The sequence below is a fragment of the Sinohyriopsis cumingii genome, chromosome 7, assembly GCF_028554795.1.
Source record: "Sinohyriopsis cumingii isolate HCF-2022 chromosome 7, ASM2855479v2, whole genome shotgun sequence".
Taxonomy (NCBI): Eukaryota; Metazoa; Mollusca; class Bivalvia; order Unionida; family Unionidae; genus Sinohyriopsis; species Sinohyriopsis cumingii.
Window position 1 is genome coordinate 47584954 of NC_142967.1, and position 23896 is coordinate 47608849.

At 41.4% G+C, this 23896-nt stretch overlaps 1 long non-coding RNA gene across 1 annotated transcript in view; it reads right to left on the minus strand.

Moving 5' to 3' along the window:
- Positions 1-1466: 1466 nt before the first annotated feature.
- LOC149795156 (uncharacterized) overlaps positions 1467-23896 on the minus strand; it is a 36331-nt gene continuing 13901 nt past the window's right edge. The window contains exon 3 of the long non-coding RNA XR_016422089.1: positions 1467-1638. This is a non-coding gene — a long non-coding RNA (uncharacterized LOC149795156). The remainder of the gene's footprint in view (positions 1639-23896) is intronic.

Genomic DNA, 23896 nt, shown 5'->3' on the forward strand with positions numbered 1-23896 from the left:
TTTCTTCTACTTTTTGTTCCGATCCTGCCAATATTTGTTCCTTTTCTTTTTTAAACTCTTCAACTGCTTCCCGCCTCAATGAAGAAGGTAGTTGTTTTTCTATTTGTTGCAGAGGCTGAGGAAGTTAATATGAAGGCTCTTGCTGTGGTAGGAGGTTTTTGTCGTTTTATTTCTTACTGCGGTGTAGAAAATTGTTGTTGTTGTATAAATTAAATATATGCATCTACTGTATTAATAAAATAAATGTATCTAGTATCACTATTTCTGGCCTGATCAACTCCGTAGTGTATATGATATATCCATTTGTACCAGTTATTACGACCTACAACATCCTTGGCACATTCGGATTTAAAAAAAAATTTCTTTCGATCATCATAACTTTGCACAGCGTACGAAGCTAGCGCCCTTACATCTTTAAATTCTCTTATGACGTTAATACTTTCTTCGGTAAATTTATCGTTTATATCAACTCTGGCCCTTGCTTGTTCTGTTTCTTGTACACGATCTTCGATATCTCCTACTCCAGTAGGAATTTCTTCAATTTCATCGGTGGGAAGTGGAGGCTGAACTGCAACTATCTCAGTTGGAAGATCCCGTAAAATCTTTTTTGTTTGTTTAGTTCGTTTTGCTATTTTTTCAGTTTGTTCAGCAGTTTGTTTTGATACTTGAAGAAGATCCTCCTTCGTAGCCGTTACGACTTTTTCAGTGGCTGCTGTAACGGGTTAAAATAACTGTTCTGTGCCTTCTGCGTATTCAACTTGGGCCTTTGCCGCGCCTGCAGGTTTTCTCTGAAAGAATCTGTCACAGGAAGAAATTTCTTAATTGCTTCTAGTCGTTCTCGTGCTAGTCTGGCTGTATTAATTACAGCAGCAGAAGGGATGCGTCCTCAAGTTAGTTCAATTTCGTAATTATTTACACTTATCTTGATAAGTTTTCTGTCCCTCCCCCCCCCCCAAAAAAAATTACCCAATTAGAGAAGCCTCAGTGTGGTTATATTACATTGTTCAAGGTTATTTGCGCCATCTTAATCTTTTTTTTTTACGAAGGCTTATTTCGGCATTTGGACCCTTCAAAAATGAGGTCTGTTCACCCCTTCTGCTGCTTAATGACTAGATGAGTTTTATTTTTTATCTTAATCACACAATTCGACGAGTTATGAAATCTGACAATATTTATTTTTAAACCAAAATGAAATAAGGAGGTGAAAAACTGACTTTAGTCAGTATAGTCCTATCTACTTCTAATTTGACTGTGCCTCATCTTATACACACAAAAACCCACAGACTATTACAGAACTTTAGCTCTTTACATTGCCATGCGATTCCATTTAATATAATAACATTAACCAGTATAATACAGCAAATCCATTTCGCGAAAGAAAATGTTCAACAACTATTATTTTCACATTTTTGTATCATGACACTTTACAATGACAAATCTAAAACTGAGAACGTACGTACTGCAGCATGAGATTTTATCCGCATCAACAAATCTTGGCAATGTAGATGGCAGCAGGTTGTTGTTGGATTCTCTACTGGCATTTTTAAAAGCTCTGATACAGGCCTGGCCCTAGGATGTGCGGGGCCCAAGGCAGCATACAGGGCGCAAGGCAGCAAGAGATGAGCTCGGGGCCCCAAGCTACAAAAAATTAATTGCATTGCGGAGTTGATTTCCTGAAAGCGCGGTGACCAAGGCGGTTGCCTCGTTCGCCTTGTCCAGTGGCTGGGCTGATGAGATAGCATTACGGTTATGTTCGGATGTGGAAATTGGTGTGTGAAAGCAAATTACCCGCATCTGCCGATGAAGCATTTAAATCAAATTACAATAACTTAGATTTAATACAACTGAATTTAATATCAAAACAATTTCACAATATGACTAGAGATACCTCTATGGCAACCCTCCCCCACAAATCCTTGATCGATAATGGGCCAACAGAACATAAAACTATATATATCAATTTTTGGTGAAGTCTACACATTCTGGTACATTATAGGATTGCTGTTCAGTGCTAAAGAACACTGTCAACTGATAAATTATATGGCAGACAAAGATGAGCCATCAAGTTAGACACACTTTTTAGTAAACAAGCTATTTCACAAATACACATATTCCAACAGATATTCCAGTAACTATACAAGTCTTCCGTCTCACGCACTGAAACCTTATCAGTTTTGATTTAATTCATTCTATCACCCTATGTATTTTTATTTGTTTGTTGTGGTAATATTCTTTTTCTTTTTTTTATTAACCCCGTAATAGGTTGACCAATGGGTCGGGGAACCATCCCAGGGCCACCTTACAATCAAACATTTCTGTTTATCAGATAATCTAGGGATAATAAATATAATCTACAGAGAAAGTAAAAAAGAAAACACACACACACACACACACACACGCATATACACATGCATATGGCACACAATCTAGGTGACATGGCCTTTGTGATATTACAATATTTTGTTCCTGTTTACCATCAAGTCAGAGACAAGTTAAATGTTCATTGTTGAGGTCCATTTTTGAAGAAATTGGTCCTCTTTTTTATTTACCTTAGCAGTGTATTTTTCAATGTTCTTATGCATTGCAACTATTTGCTTAAAAGCAAAAATAGAAGGATTTTTCATATTGAATCTGCAAGTATAAATATAATATTTTGCCAAAATAAGCAGAAAATTACCCAAACTGTCCAGTTGTTCACTTCCTAAAAATGTTTCCTTTTTGGACAGATGTACAATGTTTGGGCAAAAAGGTGCAAAAACTTCAATAAAACGGTACCAAAACTGTGAAGTAATACTGCAGTCATAAAAGAGATACTCAATACTTTCAGTTTCACTCTTACAGAAAGTACATTTGTTGTCATCAAATATGTTAATTCTTTTAAGAAAATCATTAGTAGCGATTATTCTATGGATTAATTTAAAGTTAAAAGAGATCAACTTGGTATCCTTGGTACAGCATTTTGCCCGGCTATATATATCAGACCACTCCTCACTACTTATATTTTCATTAAATACTTGCATCCAAGTTTCTTGCTTCGCAGTGTGTTGCCTTTTAGTTTCCTGTAAAAGATCTTTGTAAACAAACTTGAGTGAATCTTGTTTTCGCAAGTTCACTATTTTATCCTCCTGCTTATCAAAATTATTATGTACTAGGTGGTTTCTTTCCATGCTTTAGGAATTCTGGATATTAAGGAGAAGTATTTCAAGAAATCATCGCTTCCAGTTTTTTGTTTTATTATCTCAAAAGGTATTAAATTACCGTGATGATCTACTAGATCGTTCAGAATTTCAAAACCAGTTTCTGTCCAGGATTTGTATTGATAAATCATTTTAGGGGGGACAAAATTTAAAATACTCATGGATAGATACTCGTTAGGACTTTGCGGTTCTTCTTTCCATTCAGATACTGCCAAAATTACATCTCTCCAAAAATTGTGGTAATATTCTAAAATTAGCCATTTACATAACACCGTAAATCCGCCGTAAATTGGTTTTGTTAATCTTATTTTTCTTGTTTGTTTGTAATGATTAACACTATGCTATTGCTAAAATTGTTATCATGCAAAATGATGGATCTATCTTTCTGGCATGTCAAATTTAGTTTCATTTGTATACATCTTTATCTTGTCTTTTCCCCTGAGAATGTTCTGCTTTTTTGTCTCAAATTTGCATTTAGGAGTAGTGAATGGGGATACCCTAGGGACAATGGGAATTACCATTAAAAACACCCTTGGGTCAATCTGGGGACTATGTAAATTTAACATTAACCACCCTGGGTCACTCTAGGGACAATGGAAATTTAACATGGGCAAAAAACCCTGGGTCACTCTGGGGACAAGGGAATTTAACATTGGAGAAAGGAAATATCCATGCTAGGGACATTCAAGGGACAAAGACATTCGAACAATGGAAATTTAACATGGGAGATAGTGCTGGGTCACTCTAGGGACAATGGGAATTGAACATGGGGAATAGAGTTTGGGCCTGTATAGGAACAAGGGGTACTGAACATGGGATTTTTTTTTTTATTTTTTTTTTAAAACTTTTAAAAAAGGGGTAGGCAATGGAAAGTCAATCTCTTTTCGAGAAATGTGGGTGGCCCTGAAAAGGGCCTTTGGTTTTATGTTAGTCGGCATCTGTCACATCTTCTTCTTAAACTCCTTCTAACTGCAGGTCCATACACAAGTACCCTCTTGAGGCATCCTTGTCTTTCTATGTAAACTCTTCTCATCCATAGACTAGTATCTGTCCTATCGACAACAGTCCACTTGGACCGGACATACATGGGTATGTCCGTCCTGAACATCATTGTTGACACAAGGGTGGAAGATTGAACGTCGGTCCACATCTTGAGGTTCCGAGAACAGGTGAGTGATTGCGCTGAACTGCGCTTATTTATAGGGAGAGGCAGGATTGAAACGGATTGAGTTCATTGACCAATCCAAACACGCGTGACAAAATTCAGTCAGCCCGCATCCAATCTGAAGAAAGCAGTCTATGATGTCACGTGGTCTATAAAGATTCGCTAGGCCTGTGTGCAGTCAATCTATGCGACAGTGATTCAACATGACGGAAACTCAGAAAACGATTCACTGGGGTGCACCAGCAGTGGAGACAGCCCAAGGGAACCCGGACTTACTTTCAGAAGAGGTACATTGGGATTTTGTGGATTTTCTTACCTCGCAAGAATTTGTTCCGGAACCTTCATTACCACACGTGGAGAATTTTAGACAGAGACAGAAAGAAGAATTGGAGAAATTTATACAACGACAGAAGGAAGCGGAACAAGCTTTTCTTTTACAGCAACAACAGCAAGAAGAGGTAAGAAAACAACAACAACAACAACAACAAGCAGCAGCAAAGAAACAAGAGGGTGAAAATCAAACGGTCACGGTACTGTTAGACATTTTAGCGGAGTTAAGAAGTCTGAAACAAATGTATCAGACTTCTTTATCACGACCGAAGAGAATACGACCTTCCCGAGCTAAACACGCCAACCCTGTGACTAAGCCTACCGTACCACCCTTAGTGATTTCAACACAATCATCATCATCAGAAGTAGGCCTTAGCCGTGGCAAAGGCTTAAGGCAGTTAAAGTTGATTGCTTAAACTCACCCCTACACCAAAAAAGGCCCTTTTCAGGGCCACCCACTTCTCTCGAAAAGAGATAGCCTTTCAATTTGCCAGTAACTCAAAAATCAACAAAAAAAACCATTTTACCCTTATAGTACGTGTCTGTGTATGAGTGCGTGAGTGTAGCTTCTTATTTAAAATCAAAACTCAAAGACACTTACCTTATATAATTAATGTATTCTTTTCTCCATAGTTACAATCCAATTCACAATTTACAACAGAACACTTTATAAATTACATTCACTTCTTCTGTTTCTTTTTTTTACTCTCTCTTTTTTTCAATTTCTTCACCATCACAGTCTTTCCCTCCTCTTCCTCCTCACTTTCTTCCCTTCTTCTTTTCTTCTCCTGTTTCTTTTTCTTCACCTGGCTGCTTTCTTCCTCTGAAGAATCTCTCTCTTCTTCTAAAGAATCCCTCTTTTCTTCTGACTCCTCTTGTTTCTTTTTTGGGCAATCTGGAGACCAATGTCCTTTTTCTTGACAATAATAACAGGTATCTTGACTTTTGTCTTTTCTAGCCCGTTTTTTTTTTCTTTTTTGACGGTCTGGACACTCTGAAGACCAATGCCGTTTCTTCTGACAGATATAGCAAGAATCTTGACTTTTATCTCGAAAGGAAGGAGAGTAGTCCGTCGGCTGGTCTGAAGAGAATTTTCTAATAACCCCTCGCAAAGCTCTGATGAAACGTTTCATCTGGGTAGTCTCTTCCATTGTTGTGCTCGGTTTGAGAGTGAAATGAATAGTGAAAGGACAAGACACACACCCTTTTATATACGCTGGTTTGCCATGACTATAAATTAGTCTATGGTGTTTAAACTTGAGTCATTTGACGTTTTGCACTCAAGATGAAACGATCCTATTCATTCGAGAAGAAAGAAGAAGAAAGTAAGAGGCAGAAACGTGATCTATCGCCTCGTACCAGAGCTGAAGTCTTGGCACAAATTCATGCCAGTGATTTTGAAGAGGACATGAGTGAACCAGAATCCGAACCCTCCAAACACAGTTCACCACCCTTAGTCAACCCTGAAAAGTACTATTCCATTCGTGAGACGGAAAAGCACTCCTCTAGAAAATTTAGAACCACGGCTTACACCTACACAGTGAAGTTTAAAGATTTCAAGTCCAACGTACCATTGGAGAAAGCAGAAGGGTTTATCACCGAGATGTGGGATTCTTTGCTCACCGCACTCAAGCGACAATGTCAACCCAAAGAGGACGATCGCTTGACACTATCCATGGATCACGACAGCTTGAAATCCCCTGTTTGGATCGAGTTTAGCAGACCCGCAGAACTAACCCCTTCCAAAGTCATGGACAAGATTCAACACGTACAACAATCTAATGATCAGTTTGACATCACCGATGGTAAAGCCACACTGAAAATGGCCCATGTCTCTCCTCCTCAAGGGACTGGATGCAAAAAGGTCTTATTGGTGGACGACCTTCGCAACACCAAAACAAGTCTCGTCCGAATTCACAATTCTCAAGACCAGATGTGTTTAGCCCGAGCCATCGTGGTGGGACGAACCTATGCCAACAAGAACGACACGGTAGAATGGAAAAGAACCTGGGAGAATATTCGAAAATCGGACCGAGCCAAACAACGAAATGAAGCAGAACTCCTGTTACAACAAGCCGGACTGTCCAAAGACACACCCTGTGGCATTCCTGAGATGCAAAAATTGCAAGATGTCCTAGCTCCACTCTACACCTTGAAAGTGCACTCTCAAGAAATGCGCGGACCTCTGTTGTTTCGAGGGAAAGACTTTAAGGATGGAAAATACATTCATGTCTATTATCACGATGACCATTTCGATACCATTACCAGTATCACCGGATTCCTGGGATATGGTTATTATTGTGAGAAATGTGACTATGGCTATAACAATCGAGAGCAACACAAACATTGCGTATGGAAATGCCCAGGATGTTTGGCCTCTCCACCCTGTCTGAGTGAAGGACAAGAAAGAGTACATTGTCCTGCTTGTCTGCGCACGTTTGTCAGCTCTCCCTGTTACCAACAACATCTGAAGGCGCAAGGTTCACAGCAGAAATGTGCTTGTCAACTGCTGAGATTGTGCCCTACGTGTGGACAAGGCCTACGTACCAACAGTACCAAGACACACGTATGTTCAGGAAAAAAAAAATGTCACATTTGTCACCACATCGTGGACTTGGAATACCAATGCTACGTGCAAAAATACCAACCCCCACCAGAGAAAGAGGATGGTCACAAGAAGAAAGGCAATTTCTTCTTTTTCGATTTCGAATGCATGCAAGAGACCAGCATTCACATTCCTAATTTCTGCATGGCTCATCGAGCGTGCGAGAAGTGCATTCAGGAACCTATCTTCAGTCATTGTCCTCACTGCAGTAAGATTCCCGGAGGGCGTGAAAAAATCTTTCGAGGACCGAACACGTTAGCCGATTTTGCCCAATGGGTCTTAGATCCCATCGACAAGACGTGGAGCCAAGATGACATCGAACGTTACGGAGATTGTCATCGTCATGCCACAGTGATGGCTCACAATTTCTCTGGATACGATGGACAGTTTCTTTTGAGATACTATACGGAACAAGGCACCGAACGTCCTAAAGTGACTTTGAACGGAGCCAAAATCATTTTCATGCAAGTGGGACAAGTACAGTTTAAAGATTCGATGAGCTATTTCGCCATGCCTTTGAGTCGAATGCCTAAAACGTTTGGAATGACAGAAGTGGCTAAAGGGTACTTTCCACACTTTTTCAATACGGAAGACAATCAACACGCCGTTCTACCCCATTTACCTGAGGCTCACTATTACGACCCCGACAACATGCGTACCGAACAACGAGAAGCTTTCTACGCTTGGTACCAGGCTCACGCCTCGGACCCTTTCGACTTTCAGGAAGAAATGTTAAAGTATTGTCGTTCCGACGTGGACATTTTACGGCGTTGCTGTGGAAAATTTCGAGAACTGTTCATGGAACATGGAGGGGTCGATCCTTTGAAAGAAGCTTGCACCATTGCCAAAGCGTGTTCCTTAGTGTACCGGCAACGATTCATGCCTGAAAACACCGTGGCTGTCATCAGTCCTCAAACGACCCACTTTGTCAAACGTCAATACTCGGTCAAAGCCCTACGTTGGTTACATTACTTGTGCGACAAGGAAGACAAGTGGATTCAGCATGCCCGCAACGGAGGGGGTGAAAAGACCATCGGAACGTATTCGGTTGATGGCTGGGACTTAGAAAACCCCAAGATTGTGTACGAGTTTAACGGTTGCTTATTTCACGGATGTCCCGTCTGTTACCCTGATGGTAGCACTAAAAATCAGTTTTTACAACGAACCATGGAAGACTTGTACCAGGACACTTGTCAGCGACGCCTAAAGTTAGCACAGCAAGGATACCAAGTGGTGGAAATGTGGGAACACGAATACGATCACCGTATGAAAACCGATCCCGAATTTAAACGCCTCGTGGAAAGTTACCAGTTCATGGACCCCCTGAACCCGAGGGATAGTTTGTACGGAGGAAGGACCAATGCCACCTGTTTGCTGTACCAAGCCGACGAAGAGAAAGGAGAAGAAATCAAATACTTGGACGTGTGTTCGCTGTATCCCTACGTGTGCAAATATTGTCACTTTCCTGCTGGGCACCCGCAATTGCTGACGGAACACATCGACCTGAAAAACATTCGACAATATGAAGGCTTGATCAAATGTAAAGTTTTGCCTCCCACGGACTTGTACCATCCCGTCTTATCTCACCATTGCCAAGGCAAACTGATGTTTCCTTTGTGCCGTACTTGTGCCGAAACGTGCAACCAAGACCAACCTTGTCAGCACACACAGGAAGAATGGGCCTTGACGGGGACGTGGGTCAGCGTAGAATTGTTCAAAGCTCTGGACATGGGATACCAACTGTTAGAAGTGTACGAAATTTGCCACTTTCCCAAGACACAACAACACCACAAGGGTGACCCCACTCAGAAAGGCATTTTCGCAGACTACGTGGATGCCTTTTTGAAACTGAAGCAAGAAGCCAGCGGCTATCCTTCCTGGTGTCACACTTCCGAAGACGAAAAGACATTCAAAGAGAAATACTATGAACAAGAAGGCATCTCTTTAGACCACATCCAGAAAAACGAAGGCAAGCGATTGTTTGCCAAAGTGATGTTAAATTGCTTGTGGGGTAAAATGGCACAACGACCGTGTTTACCCAAGACGGAATATTTGACAGAACCTTCCCGCTACTTCCAGATGATTCACGACAAAACCAAATACATGAAACACGTGGACGTCGTTCGAGAGGATTTGATCTTGGTCAATTGCGAAGAAGATTTACTTTGTACAAGACGGCCCCTTTGGAAATGTCATCATTGCGGCTTACGTGACAGCTCATGCTCGCTTAAAATTGTATGAAGCTTTAGAACTGTTAGGGGAACGTGTCCTGTACTTTGACACAGACAGCTGCATTTACATCCATCACCCAAGTCAACAGCACCCTGACATCGAAGGAGACCGTTTAGGAGCCTAGACAGACGAGCATCCCGACGACAAGATTCTAAGTTTCGTCAGTGGCGGTCCCAAAAATTACGGCTACGAATACCGGGACCCACAAGGAGAAGTGCACACGACGTGTAAAGTGAAAGGATTGACTCTGAATTATTGTACCAGTCGTGTGGTCAACTTTGGGGTATTGAAAGAAGCCTTGCAATCGGGAGAAGATGACCACTTTAAAGTGACCACCTATCAACCGAACAAGATTGTACGTTTATCCACTCACCACATCGTCAGTCGACCCTTGGAAAAAGTCTATCAAATCGTGTACCAGAAGCGAGTGCGACTTTCCAATCATTTCACCTTACCGTATGGACACATCGGTATTGGTCTGTATATAAAAAGGGAACCCTAGGCAAGATCGATAGTTCATTGTGACTACCAAGACCGAGCGAACAAGATGAATACTTTCAGAGAAACACAAAACAAGTTTAGAAAGGCACAATTCAAGTGTGGGGCTTCTGAAGTGGAATGCGATTGTGAGCCTTGCGACTTTTCAACCTGTGTTAGTGACGGTGCCAGAAGAACCCGTCACCCAGGACTGTCGTGGACAGGCCTGAAAGGCCCTTTCGGGAGGACACTTGTGTGACCTTACCCCCTATAGAACTGGTCAGAACATTACCCAAAACATGTTGTACAGACACTTGTGTTTATTCCACGTTGATGGTTATCATGTGCCTGTTATCATTGTACTTAAGCCTTTGGCTTTTATGTATTTTTGTCTTTGGTATTCATGTTTAAAACATTCAATAAACGTGTTCTGAAAAAAAGTACATAAACTCTCGTCTTGTTTGTTTTTGTGTCACAAGTGACATTCCTCACACTATGGCTACCTCTGATTGAACATAAATATCATTTGATCGATTGGCCACCTCAGCGGATCGTGTGGTGTTACAAAGAGTGGCAATCGGCGTACAGCCTCTTGCGAGAAAGTCAAGGCGATTCCATCGTGTTTGTGGAAGGCATTCCTAAAGAAGACGACGGCATCGTCTCTGACTCCCATCAAACCCATTTGGTCATTTTTGACGACATGTTAGGAGAAGACGAAGAAGAAATTAAACTGTGGTTCACACGCAAAGGGCATCACCGTAATGCCAGTGTCGTTTACATCACCCAAAATTTGTTTCAACAAAGTAAAGCCCATCGCACCATCAGTCTCAATGCGCATTACGTGGTCTTGTTTAAAAGCCCTCGAGATAAATCGCAAGTGCAAGTCTTAGCCAAACAGTTAGGGACACCTTGGCTGACTCAGGCGTACGATGATGCCACTCAAACTCCACACGCCTATTTACTCGTCGATTTGAAACCTACGACCCCCGAGGATTTGCGATTTCGTACCCGCTTGTTTCACCACTGGGGCAAAGACGGAGGGCCTGTCCTGTACACGTCTCCGTCCTCGACTTAATTTCACTCCACAAAAAAATCTATAAAAACCTCAGACCCTTTTCGTCTGTCTCACACACATTTTGAACATGACGTCCCTTCAGTCGCATCTTCCTGTCAAATTGATTCGTGCCTTGTATGGCATCAGTCGAGAAAAAAATCCACAAACACGAGCTCGTGTCTTAGAAGCTAGTCTCAAAGAAGTCTTACGATGGTTCACGGTGACGGCACGTCAATTACTCCAAGGAATCATTCAGATTCCTCATCAAACCAAACGCTTTTTTGATCGAAACAAAGTCGCTTTGACCCAACTGGCCGATCCCCGCATCGACACTCAAACCAGAAAACAAATCATTTTGAAACCTGGAGGGAGCGGTACTCTAGGAGGGGTCATCATTCACTCTCTCTTAAGATGGGATCCTAATGCCCCCAAACTTCTCCCCAAGAAAAAAGTCAAACGAAGCTCCAAGAAGAAGAAAAAGACCAGGTCCCCAAGGAGAACTTCTCCAGTGGCGGGACCCTCCTCTTACCAGACACCACCCCGGAAAAAGAAAAGAAGCCCCCAGAAAAAGAAAAGTCCACAGAATAAAACTAGTTGCAAGAGAGGCACTTCGGCCAGGATGCAACTTTACACTCGCAAACCACGACCTGCCACAACGGTGACCCTGTCTCCGGCAGCCTCAAGTTCATCCACTTCTCCGTTGATGACACCAAGAACTGAAGAGTACTTGGAGACGTTGATCACACCAAGAACTTCTCCGTTGATGACCCCAAGAACAACTTCCCCAGTGGCAGGACCCTCCAATTTAGTGGCAGTGGCTGCTGCTCACAAAGTACCTTCTCCCAAAATCAAAGTCCAAGAAAGATAGGGCATGTTACAAAGTTTACTGGGGCCCCGAGTGGCCGAGTGGTCTAAAGCGCTCTTCGTTACGGATCACTGCCATCTCACCTCTGTCTGCGGCGGTTCGAGTCTAAGATTCAGCCAATGTGGGCATGTGAGAAAGCTTGCCAGTAGCTTCTCGTGGGTCGGTGGTTCTTTCCGGGGTTTTCCGGGTTCTTCCTCCACCATTAATACTGGTCGCCATGTATAGCCTATCGTGCTGAAAAATGGCGTCAAACCCCACAACAACAACAAAGTTTACTGGATTTGTCCAAGCAAGAACTGGCTCGATTTAGTCAGTTACGTACCCCTGCATGACGTGTAATGCCTGTCCTCAAATTGATACGACGTAAAGACAATCAGTGGCGACGCGTTCCCGTATAAAAAAGGTGTGTGACCAAGTAGGGTATCAGTGTTTTTTGGTGCTCCTGAAGACTCAAAGATGTCACCCTCCAGAAAACATCCCTCTTCTAAACAACCCCAAGGAAAGAAAAGGAAAGGGCTACCTCCTCGTTTAGTCAAACATGGGGACATGTTATCTGTCCTGTCCAAAGCTTCTCCACCCCTACGAAAAAAACTTATTCAATCGGCCTCCAAAGAGGTCATCGATACCGTGTGCGAATGCTGTTTGAACGTCTTGAAAGGCACGATCCCTTTGTCCAAACACCAGAAACAATGCTTAGGCAAACATCGTCACGTTCTTCGCCAAATGGTTCAAAAGAAAATTCCCATTCGTCAAAAGAAGAAGATGTTGGTCCAACGTGGAGGCATTTTACCCCTCTTGTTAGGTCGCTTATTGAAAGGAGTCTTGGGAACCATGTTGGGAGGACTGGTGGGAGCAAGATAAAAAGGCCCTCAGAAGTCCCAAGATCTCAGAATCGACCCCTGACAACCCCATGGAAGGACGAAAACTAGCTTTAGTGCCTTACAAACGATGGATGGAATACCATCGTTGGCAAGAACAACGCACCCCGCATTTACCTCCCAATCCCCATTTGAGCGAGATGTCCCAGTTACAACACGAATTGCAGTCCTTGATGGATCGCCAAGATTTGTCCGAAACAGAAAAATCGCAAAAGTACGGTCAACTCTTGCAACGACTGCAACTCTTTCACCAGAAAGCTTTAGACGAAACCGCTCTACCCACTCTGAAAGATTTTAAGACCTTGATGAAAAGTCCAGCACCATCACCAGTACCAGTACCACCACTACCAGTGACCAAGACAGAAAAAGGAGAAGAAGAAGAAGAAGGGTTTCAAACTCCACCAGAAAAAGTACGCAAGTTAACAACACCACCTACCTCCAGAATTGGATGGATTAAAAAGATGATGGCCACCCCTTCTTCATCACAAGAGAAAAAGAAAGTGAAGACAGAAGTGAAACAAGAACCGATATTCCCCGCTCAGACATCCTCCTCTTCAACATCTATTGCCGGTCGCACACGCAAAGCATTGCAATCCAAGAAAATACCCTAACAGAAAAAGAGTAGCATCCTCCAAGAGTGGGTGACTTATTAACACACCAAAAAAATTGGAAAAAGTCTTAGCCAGCATTTACTACGATCCCTCCCATCCTGCAGGTTACGCAGGAGTTCAAAAATTGTATCGTGCTGCCAAAACTCGACTGAAAAGTCTCCGTTTACCTCAAGTGCAACGATGGTTACAAGAACAAGCTACCTACACTTTACACAAACCCATTCGACGCAAGTTTGCCAGAAGTCGCACCGAGTGTAAGGCATCGATCATCAATGGCAAGCCGATTTAGCCGATGTCTCTCATTTAGCCAGCTACAATCGTGGCTACAAATATTTGTTTAGTGTCATCGACGTCTTTTCCAAATTTGCCTGGGTCATACCCTTGACTTCCAAATCAAGCAGCGAGTTAGTGCGAGCCCTGCAACGAGTGTTGAAACAAAGCGGTCGTCACCCTCTTCGATGGCAAACGGACAAAGGCACCGAATTTCTGAACCAAGCTTTCCAAAAAGAATTAAAGAAACGTGACATTCATTTTTTTACCACCGAGAATCCCGAAACCAAAGCCAGCATCGTGGAACGTTTTCACCGCACTTTGAAAGAACGCATGTGGAAATATTTTACGCATCACCACACTCTGAAGTACATCGACATCTTACCGCACCTGGTGCAAGCGTACAACTAATCTTACCATCGAAGCATCGGACGTGCCCCGCAAGAAGTGACTCCCGAGAATGAAGTGTTGGTGTTTGAGCGCCTGTTTGGTACGTCCCCGACGAGGGCTGTCCCCAAGAAAAGTGGAGAGTTGGCCGTAGGAGATTGGGTGCGCATTGGCAAAACCAAACGCACTTTCGACAAAGGTTACTTACCTAACTGGACGACCGAATTGTTTCGTGTCACTGGACGAGTGCATGGTCGTCATCCTGCCGTCTATAAATTGGAAGACATGAATGGAGAAGTGCTCATAGGAAAGTTTTATTTGCCCGAGTTACAATGTGTCACCAGAAAAGAAGACGACGTGTACGACATCGAAAGCATTCTCGAACGCAGAACCCGTAAAGTGGGCAAACGACGTGTCAAAGAAGTCAAAGTACGTTGGAAAGGATATCCACCCAGTTTTGATTCTTGGATCGACGCTTCGCAAGTCATCGACTATAAAAAGAAGTGACCATCATGCCCTTTCACACAGACGCAGCTACGTCGACCACTCCTTCACCCAGTTCTTCTGTGCAAGATTTACAAAAACAACCCTTGTGGGTGTGGTGCGGAGAATGTGTGCCTAAAACGCAAATCGCCTTTTTCTGCCAAATCTTCGTGGTGTATTGTGTCATCGGGGCAGCCATTGCCAATTTGAGTTTGCAACAAGGAGACAAACAATTGTGGACCATTTTATTGAGCAGTTGCATCGGTTACCTGCTTCCCAATCCCTCCCTGAAATTCTCCTCGAACGGGAACCACGGGAACCTTGTGTCCAGTGCCAGTGCCAGTCACCACTCCAATAACAACAACAACAACCCCATTTTAAGCGGAGACACGCCTCTGACGTCCAGTAACCCCTTGGACAGCCAGAGAACTCTGGAATTATGAGTCACCAAAACCAATTTTACTTAACCTTACTTAACCTTACCCAGTGACAGTTCCATGGAGGTGTTTCCCCACAACACGTTGTGCCGTTACACGGCCAAATTACCTCAGGCCATCCCATTAGATCACGAAGCCCATTGGGAAGTGGCTTTGGTAGAAATGATTCACCCTACACAAATCCAAAACATCACTGAAAAGCAAAACACTTTTGAGGTCGAAATCCTGAACCAACAATTGCAAGAAACCATAAATGAAATCGGGTTTTCAGGGGACATAAGGCCATCCAACAATTCACCCTTCAATATCTACAACTTGAAAATTCCGTCAGGGTTTTATTTTAGTGGCCAACATTTGGGGGACACCACTGCTTCCAGGTTCGAGTTAGCCTTTGGCAAAGCCCTGAACAGAATAAAAAAAAGTGTCACCCTGGAATACCATAAAGTGGCTCGTCGCTTCCTGATGAAATTTCAGGATACCCAAACGTTGTCCATCAGTTTTAATCGTGACTTGTTTGATATTTTAGGTGGAGACACAAAAATGGCTCCAAATTTTAAACCGAAGATCAACAGCAATACGGAATTTTACAAGTTTTTTAGATTCCCGGTAGAACTGAACCAAGGACTGAATTTGATGTTCGTGTATTCCGATGTGGTGGAGTACAACGTGGTGCCGTTACTGCGTGTCATTCCTTTCAAAGTGGATAGTACCACGACCAGTGACCAGGAAGGTGGGAACACTTATCACGTCCACCGTGAATCTGTACATCCTCACTATTTGCCTGTCAGTAAGTCTTATTTGGACACGGTCAACATTGCTATAAAAGGAGATCTGGGACAAAATATTCCATTCACCTAAGGAAAAGTCACGGTGAAACTCCATTTTCGAAAACGGTTCTCTATCACGACTCGTAAGTCATGTATCCAGTGTACCGAGGGGTTGCTCGACAGCGAGGACACGGTTTAGGAGATATGTTAAAATCGGCCTTTCGTTCGGTGGCCCCAGTGTTGAAACCGATGGTGACATGCGGATTGCACGCCTTGAAAGATGCGGCACTGACGCAAGGCAAAGAATTTCTCCAAAATGTCATCATCGACAAACAAAACCCTAAAGAAGCTTTCATGAGGGCAGGCAAAAATGTCTTGCTGCAAACGGGTAAAGACCTTTTGGGCCAACGAGACACACCTATAAATGCCCTGCACGCTACCGAGTCAGGCATTCAGCAAGGACAAGGCAGAAAGAGACGACGAAGAAAACACCCTTTCACTAGATTTCACACTTCTAAAACTAGAAAGGCCAAGAAAAGAAGAACCGTTCGAGACTTTGACGTTTTCGATTATTGAGACACAGCAACAAAAAAATGATGCACCGAGAGTCATGCGCCTGTTCCAAGTCGGAACTGGATCTGTTTGCCATGCCGCCCACCATGATGACCATGCAAGAATCCCAATGGGTGGAATTTCATCCCGTCTCCTCACTGACCGATTCCGCTCCCATCGAGTTTGAAATCAAGGGACAGCCCGAAAATTACATCGATCTGAATAGCAGTTACTTGTACTTGAAAGTCAAAGTTCTAGATAAGGATGATGGTGCAGCAGAAGACACTGAGAATATAGCTCCCATCAACAATTTCATGCATTCCTTGTTCAGCTCAGTGGACCTGTACTTGAATAACAAACTGGTCAGCAGCAGCATGGATACTTACCCTTATCGTGCCTACCTGGAAAATCTCTTGACGTATGGAATAGATGCCAAGAATACTCATCTCAATGCTTGTGTGCTATGGGAACCTGACGAAGCGGGCAAGTTCGACAAAATAGACGGAAGCAATGACGGCTTTGAGGAAAGACAAAAAAAAATCTTAAATAAGAACAGTTTAGAACTGATGGATCGTTTGCATTTGGACATGTGGTTGCAAGAGAAATATTTGCTGAACGGGGTAAATGTTTGCTTGAGACTGAATCGCAGCAGTACCGCTTTCCATTTGTTGGCTGATACTGCTGCTGGCAATCCTAAAAGCGAAATCGAGGACGTCAAACTCTATGTACGATGCGTGGACGTGTTACCCAAAGTGGGAAATGACATCAGTCAAACGTTGAGCAGAACGACCGCCAAGTATCCCATACGACATGTGGAAGTGAAAACGTTCACCATTCCCGCTAACCATCATTCCATGATCGAAGATCATCTGTTTCAAGGACAGTTACCCAAGCGTTTAATCCTTGGTATGGTCCTGAATTCAGCCTTCAACGGAGCCTTCAAAGAAAATACTTTCAACTTTCAACACTTCAACATGAAGAAAATCGAAGTCAGTCGCGATGGCAAGACCTTGTGTACCAGACCTTTCGAACCTAACTTTTCTCCCAATAAAATGAATTACTTGAGATCGTACTTGTCCTTGTACGAAGCCACCGGACAGTTAGGAACCAACACCAGTCACGGCATTACGTATGAAGATCACGCAAGAGGCTATGCTTTGTGGGCTTTCGATTTCACTCCAGACCAGGGCAGCGACGAGGGACATTTCCACCCTATAAAATCTGGCCAGATTCGTGTGGAACTTCAGTTTACAGAACCACTGGACAAGACAGTGAACGTCATCCTGTATGCAGAATTCGATAATACGATAGAAATCAACAGTTTGAGAGAAGTCATTCTAGACTATTAGAAGCTATGGAAGACTGTTCTCCCTCTTTACCTAGTGGAGAAGCTTTGAAGATGGAATGTGAGGAGACCGTGGAAGGAGAATCCCAACACAAAGACGAAAAGGACATCGTGATCAAGTCGAGATGTCCAGAACAAGAACAGCAATTGGTCTCCTACTGTGCTACATACCTGGCAGACACAATTACGATATGGATGAAGGATCATTACTATGGATGTCAAAACATCAGTCAAGAAGAAAAATTCAACGAATATCTGGACGAAGCTTGGAGTCTGTTTAAAAAAAAGTGTTACATTGGTGGTATAAAGACTTGCATGAACATTTCTGTCCTCCATTAACGACTCCAGACATCCATTACATCAAAGCCCTCTTTGACAAATTCATAGAGAAAGTCGAGATCGAAATTGATCACTTATTATCAGCAAAAGAACATTTAGTGACTTATTTTGATCGTGATTTTTCTAGAAACGATGAGAAAGTAAATCGTTGATTTTGTGACTAGTATGCTTATTTTGTTGTCTTCAGCTAGGAAACGTAGTGTCCATCCATGACTCAATGACTTGCAACAGTGGAAATCACAATTTCATTCACAACGTTGCCAACCCTGTTTAAAGTAGAGTGTAAAGTGAAAAAAATGTTTGTCATTTGAAAAAAATGTTTGATGCTATATTGTTGGATTATTGTTAAAAATGTTAGAGTTGTTGGTTAATGTTAAGTGATTTTGAATAAAAAATGTTGTGTTTTGAAAAAAATGCCTTTGTGGTTTGTTTGGCTATAAGAATGTTGATTTATGCTCTTTGACTTCTTACTATCCCTCTCATGACACTCATTGAACGTTGCAGCTCGAAAACCGTAGAGGGATGTTTTCCTTCACGTCCGCGCTTTGACTTTAAGAACCGGGGTAGTTTCCAGTCTAACCATCCATTGTCGACTCATCCTCCTACGAAGATGTGCTCCAAACTAGCTAAGCTAAACGAAGCCTACGTGAATTTGCACAGGGTCAGACACAGTCTGATACCGAAGCCAGAAGAGATAGAGAATGTGAGAATGCTAAAAGTCACTGAAGACCTGATAGAAGAGCTCTTCAGAGAAGAAGTGAACAGGGAGAAAGAAGAATGGACAGAGAAGTACAGACTTCAGAGACAGCAGCAACAGCAACAACAACAGCAGCAGCAGCAGGAACCTGAACCTGACAGAGTCTTTGTCGATTGTCGTATCAACACCAAAGAGTTCTTCTTCTCTTTCCGAAGAAGCAGACCTATCATCAGAAAGTCTATCCTCAGAGGATGTTGCATTCTTAGAAACTAAAAGATTGCCATAGCAAACAAAAAAACAAAAAAAAACAGCCCTTTTCAGGGCTACCCCAATACTCTAGAAAAGAAATAACAATCGATTTGCCAATGTGTGTAGGTAGAGTAGTGTGAATATAAACACGAACTCATTTTTATAGTGAGAGGGTATGTGTTTGTGTATAGGATTGTGTGTTTGTAAGTGCTCACGTACGTTGGTGTGGATAGTAGATTAAGATCATGTTTTTGGCTGTTTAAGGTGTGGGGAGAGTAGATTTGGGGTTTGATTGGATTGCTTTGCGTATGTGGATAGTATATTGAAGTGATTAATGAAATTTTTTTAGAATAGTAATGGGTAGTATAAAAAAGTGAGTGAGTGTTTCTTTTAGGTCCGCGCCTTGTTTTGGTTATGATCTAGGTAAGATCAATTTTGTTTTAGGGGATGTTTTCCTTCACGTCCGCGCTTTTACTATAAATTGAAACTTGCTGGGCAGTCTAGCTACCCTTGTTGATTGATGAAGAGAATGAATACCATAATTATAAAGCTTCTAGAACTCCAGATGCACCTGGAATATGCCAGGCGCCTGTTGAACGAACTGGCCGCGGAGGCCATTGTCGAAGAGGGAAGGATGAGAGAGGAGGAGGAAAGAAGAAAAAAAGAAGAGGAGGAAAAGGAGAGAAAACATTTCAGAATCCCAGAGACAGAAAATTGGGATTCTGAAGCCACATATCCCGCCTCTGCTCTTCCCCAAAAAAGAGTGAAAAGAGACTGGGGAAGAAGATGTGTGTGTGGCGCCAGGCCAGGAAGGTGCCAGCATTAGATAGGTGCATCTGGAGTTAAAAACCAGAAAAGAAATAACAATCGATTTGCCAATGTGTGTAGGTAGAGTAGTGTGAATATAAACACGGACTCTTTTTTCATAGTGTGAGTGTATGTGTTTGTGTGTTTGTGTTTGTAACCGATCACGTAAGTTTGTGTGAATAGTAGATTATGGGTTTGTTTATTGTTTCTTAGCATATGTGGAGAGTATAGTTTGGGTTTTGTAACCGCTCACGTACGATTGTGTGAATAGTAGATTATGGATTTCGTTTATTGTTTCTTAGCGTATGTATTTGTGTGTTTGTGTTTGTGTGTTTGTGTTTGTAACCACTCACGTACGATTGTGTGGATAGTAGATTATGGATTTGTTTATTGTTTCTTAGCGTATGTGGAGAGTATAGTTTGGGTTTTGTAACCGCTCACGTACGATTGTGTGGATAGTAGATTATGGATTTGTTTATTGTTTCTTAGCGTATGTGGAGAGTATAGTTTGGGTTTTGTAACCGCTCACGTACGATTGTGTGGATAGTAGATTATGGATTTGTTTATTGTTTCTTAGCGTATGAGGAGAGTATAGTTTGGGTTTTGTAACCACTCATGTACGATTGTGTGGATAGTAGATTATGGATTTGGTTTTAATGATTTGTGTGTGTAAATAGTAGATTTGGGGTTTGTTAAATGTTGCTTCACTTATGTAGATAGTATATTATATGAAATGAGAAAAGTAGGGGATGTTTTCCTTCACGTCCGCGCTTTCACTATAAGACCCCACAAGGTTTGATGTTCAAACCATTCTACAAAGAATAAAAAAGAAGATGGAAGTGTCCCAACTGTTCAATGATTTAAGGCATGTTTATTTCTGGATGGTGGATGGTGAATATGGAGTTGAAAGGACTGAAAGAGATTGGAGGTTAAGAACCAGTGTGCACTATGTGAACGAACTAAAATTAGCCAGGGAGATGATAGAAGGATTAATTGAAGAAAAAGTGAAGAGACTAAGAAGGCTAATAAATCCCCCTTATGTCAGAGTGGGAACATTAAAAGAGGCCCTGGAGAAGGTAGAAGAAGTAAGAAGGTTTTTGGAAGAGATAGAAAAAAGGTCAGAGTGGCCCTTTGTCAAAAGGAGTGTTGAAAGATTGAAAAAAGGGGAAGAAAAGATGAGAAAGGTGATAGATGAAGAAGTGGAGAAAATAAAGGACAGGTGGGCAAAAGATAGAAAAGAAGAAGAAAATAAAAAGAAAATGGAAGAACTAGAGAAACTGAACGCTAACTGGATAAAAATCCAACAGAAGTTCCGAGCCATGGGTCACCCGGACTGGATACCGGAAACAGAAAAGAAGAAGAAGAAAGGAATGATGGAAAAAATAAGAGGATGGCTACAGAAGTGGAGGAAATAAAAGAAGATGATGATGAAACCAAAGGCCCTTTTCAGGGCCACCCACATTTCTCGAAAAGAGATTGACTTTCCATTGCCTACCCCTTTTTAAAATTTTTTTTTTTTAAAAAAATAAAAAAATAAAAAAATCCCATGTTCAATTCCCCTTGTCCCTATACAGGCCCAAACTCTATTCCCCATGTTCAATTCCCATTGTCCCTAGAGTGACCCAGCAATATCTCCCATGTTAAATTTCCATTGTTCGAATGCCTTTGTCCCTAGAATGTCCCTAGCATGGATATTTCCTTTCTCCAATGTTAAATTCCCTTGTCGCCTGAGTGACCCAGGGTTTTTGCCCATGTTAAATTTCCATTGTCCCTAGAGTGACCCAGGGTGGTTAATGTTAAATTTACATAGTCCCCAGATTGACCCAAGGGTGTTTTTAATGGTAATTCCCATTGTCCCTAGGGTATCCCCATTCACTACTTTTAGGTAATGTAAGATTTAAGACACGTTTATTGTTCAAACTTGACAACAGTGTATATTTTTCAGTTTGAAATGCAGTTGTATTTCAAGTATTAAGTTGCAACCAATAAATGAGATTAACCATAATATCAAGCTAATGGACGTCTTTGAACTTGTCGTCCATGAGTAATGGAATCTCCCAAATCCACCATGCGAAGAAAAGATCGTACTATTTTTTAAAATGTTGCTATTATATATTATGTCACTATATATACTACTGTCTACATATCATTTTGTATGCCTGTCTATATGTATATCAATATGATTCAGGTCGAGATCTCGGACATAACGGAGATCTGACAAATAATATGAGGTAACGTTCTCTTTGTTGTTGACCTTTTGAGTCACCGATAAGATTACAACTTTCACAACCATGAAAGCAAAAATAATCATTCAAAACATATCGTTTCATACAGTAACTTTCCCTAACACAAGATGCAACTCTTGATCGGATTGGTTCCTAAAAAGTAAGTGAACATAAAATTCCAGAGATCACCAAAACATTAACCAATGGTGTCAGATCTAACTTTTTTTTTAAAGTTGTCGATTTTAATTAAATTGGCTATGCATGTGTGTGTTATAACGTCCAGTGTACACGCAGGAAGCAATATGACCAATCCATTTTCGTCCATAAAATTAACTAGTCGGTTCAATAAGAAAGAAAAATCTAATAAATCCCATTCGTACAAATAATCTAATGCGAGCCTCTTGTTGACTATGTGCTTGAGGGTTGATGGAAATAAGCAGTGTTAGTTTATAGTTTACACAAAACATGGCATGAAAGCTGATACAACCATCAATTGTTGACTGTAATACACCGTATGTATACACTGATATCCCCGGGGACTCAGTTGGCAAAAATGTCACTCCGGATTGACAAAAACACATTACATCAGGATTTGTGTCAGCGCTTGTTACTATCTTATTTAATATCTAGTCGATTTTCTGATAGTTTTACCTTTTGTTATTTTATTAGACAGTCTCATTTTGCAATATGATCTTGTTTCCTCCATTTGAAAAAGAAGCACAGTAGAACCGTATTTTTCGTATTAGCGGTTTGTTTGAATAAGAAGTGTTTCAGTTTTGAGTGTAAAGTGCACGTATTAGAGACCAATATTTAAATAATGATGGTATGCACTTGAGAGATATAGGACTGAATTAATTTAAAGTTCCGTGAACGAGGATTTATTGCTGATAAATTATTAATTATTTATATGTCTACTTTGAACAGTACATGTTAAGAAAGAGGAAATTCAGTCAAGCGGTAATGTATAATGAGTGTCTAGCTCAGCCAATCAGATGCTAGATCACCTCATTACTATGTGTGGATCTTGGGCTTAATCGAATTCATCATTTACCAAATTTAATCAAATTCCTATATAAAAAATATACCAGAGAGGCGACAGGCTCAGCCAGTCAGATGCTAAAACATCTTATTAATATTCCAGTGTTGCGCTCTTAATAAACCTTAACCATCATCTAGCTGATATTAACTTATCTACCAAGTTTCATCAAAATCAGATGAAATACCTTGCCTCTTGATGGGTAAGTAAATCCGTCAGTAAAATGCAGGATCATCTCACATATATAAAGATTTATGATTACTTCATTCAGATGCATGGATCTCGCTCTTTGTAAAAGTCATTTGAAATACTGATGATGTAAACTTACATTTCAACTCTGATCAAAATTGGGGCAAATATATGACCTGCAGAGTGGTAACAAACTCATCCAACCATATAAAAGATTGCCTCAACATTTGCATAAATGTCGGTCATTAATGAACTCGTCACAGAGCTCTTTGCTAAAGGCCCATATTCCAAGTGTAATAAAACTCAGGTCAGAAGTTAAGTGCTCCAGAGTGGAAACAAATAATCGCTGAAGAACGGACGACGCACGTATGGTCCATATCAGATGCTCACTTGGTCTTACGGCCGGGTGAGCTACAAATTTATGCTCTATGACAATATGTAACGGAAGATTTTTTTTCCAACACAGCTACAGAAACTTAATAGATATAGATCTTTTTCGAGAATTCTAAAATGCGTTATAAATTGTATTTGACTGTTTTGAATTTATTTCAGAGTTGTATGCGATTAAGAGAAAATGCAATCATGGTACAGTCTTTATGGCTTGTATGTGTTTCTTTGGTTTTTAACGTAGCTTTAACAATTTGAGCCATATGGCTGCGATCTCTGCAGTGTGGTAGTTTATAGTGATGTCTAACACTA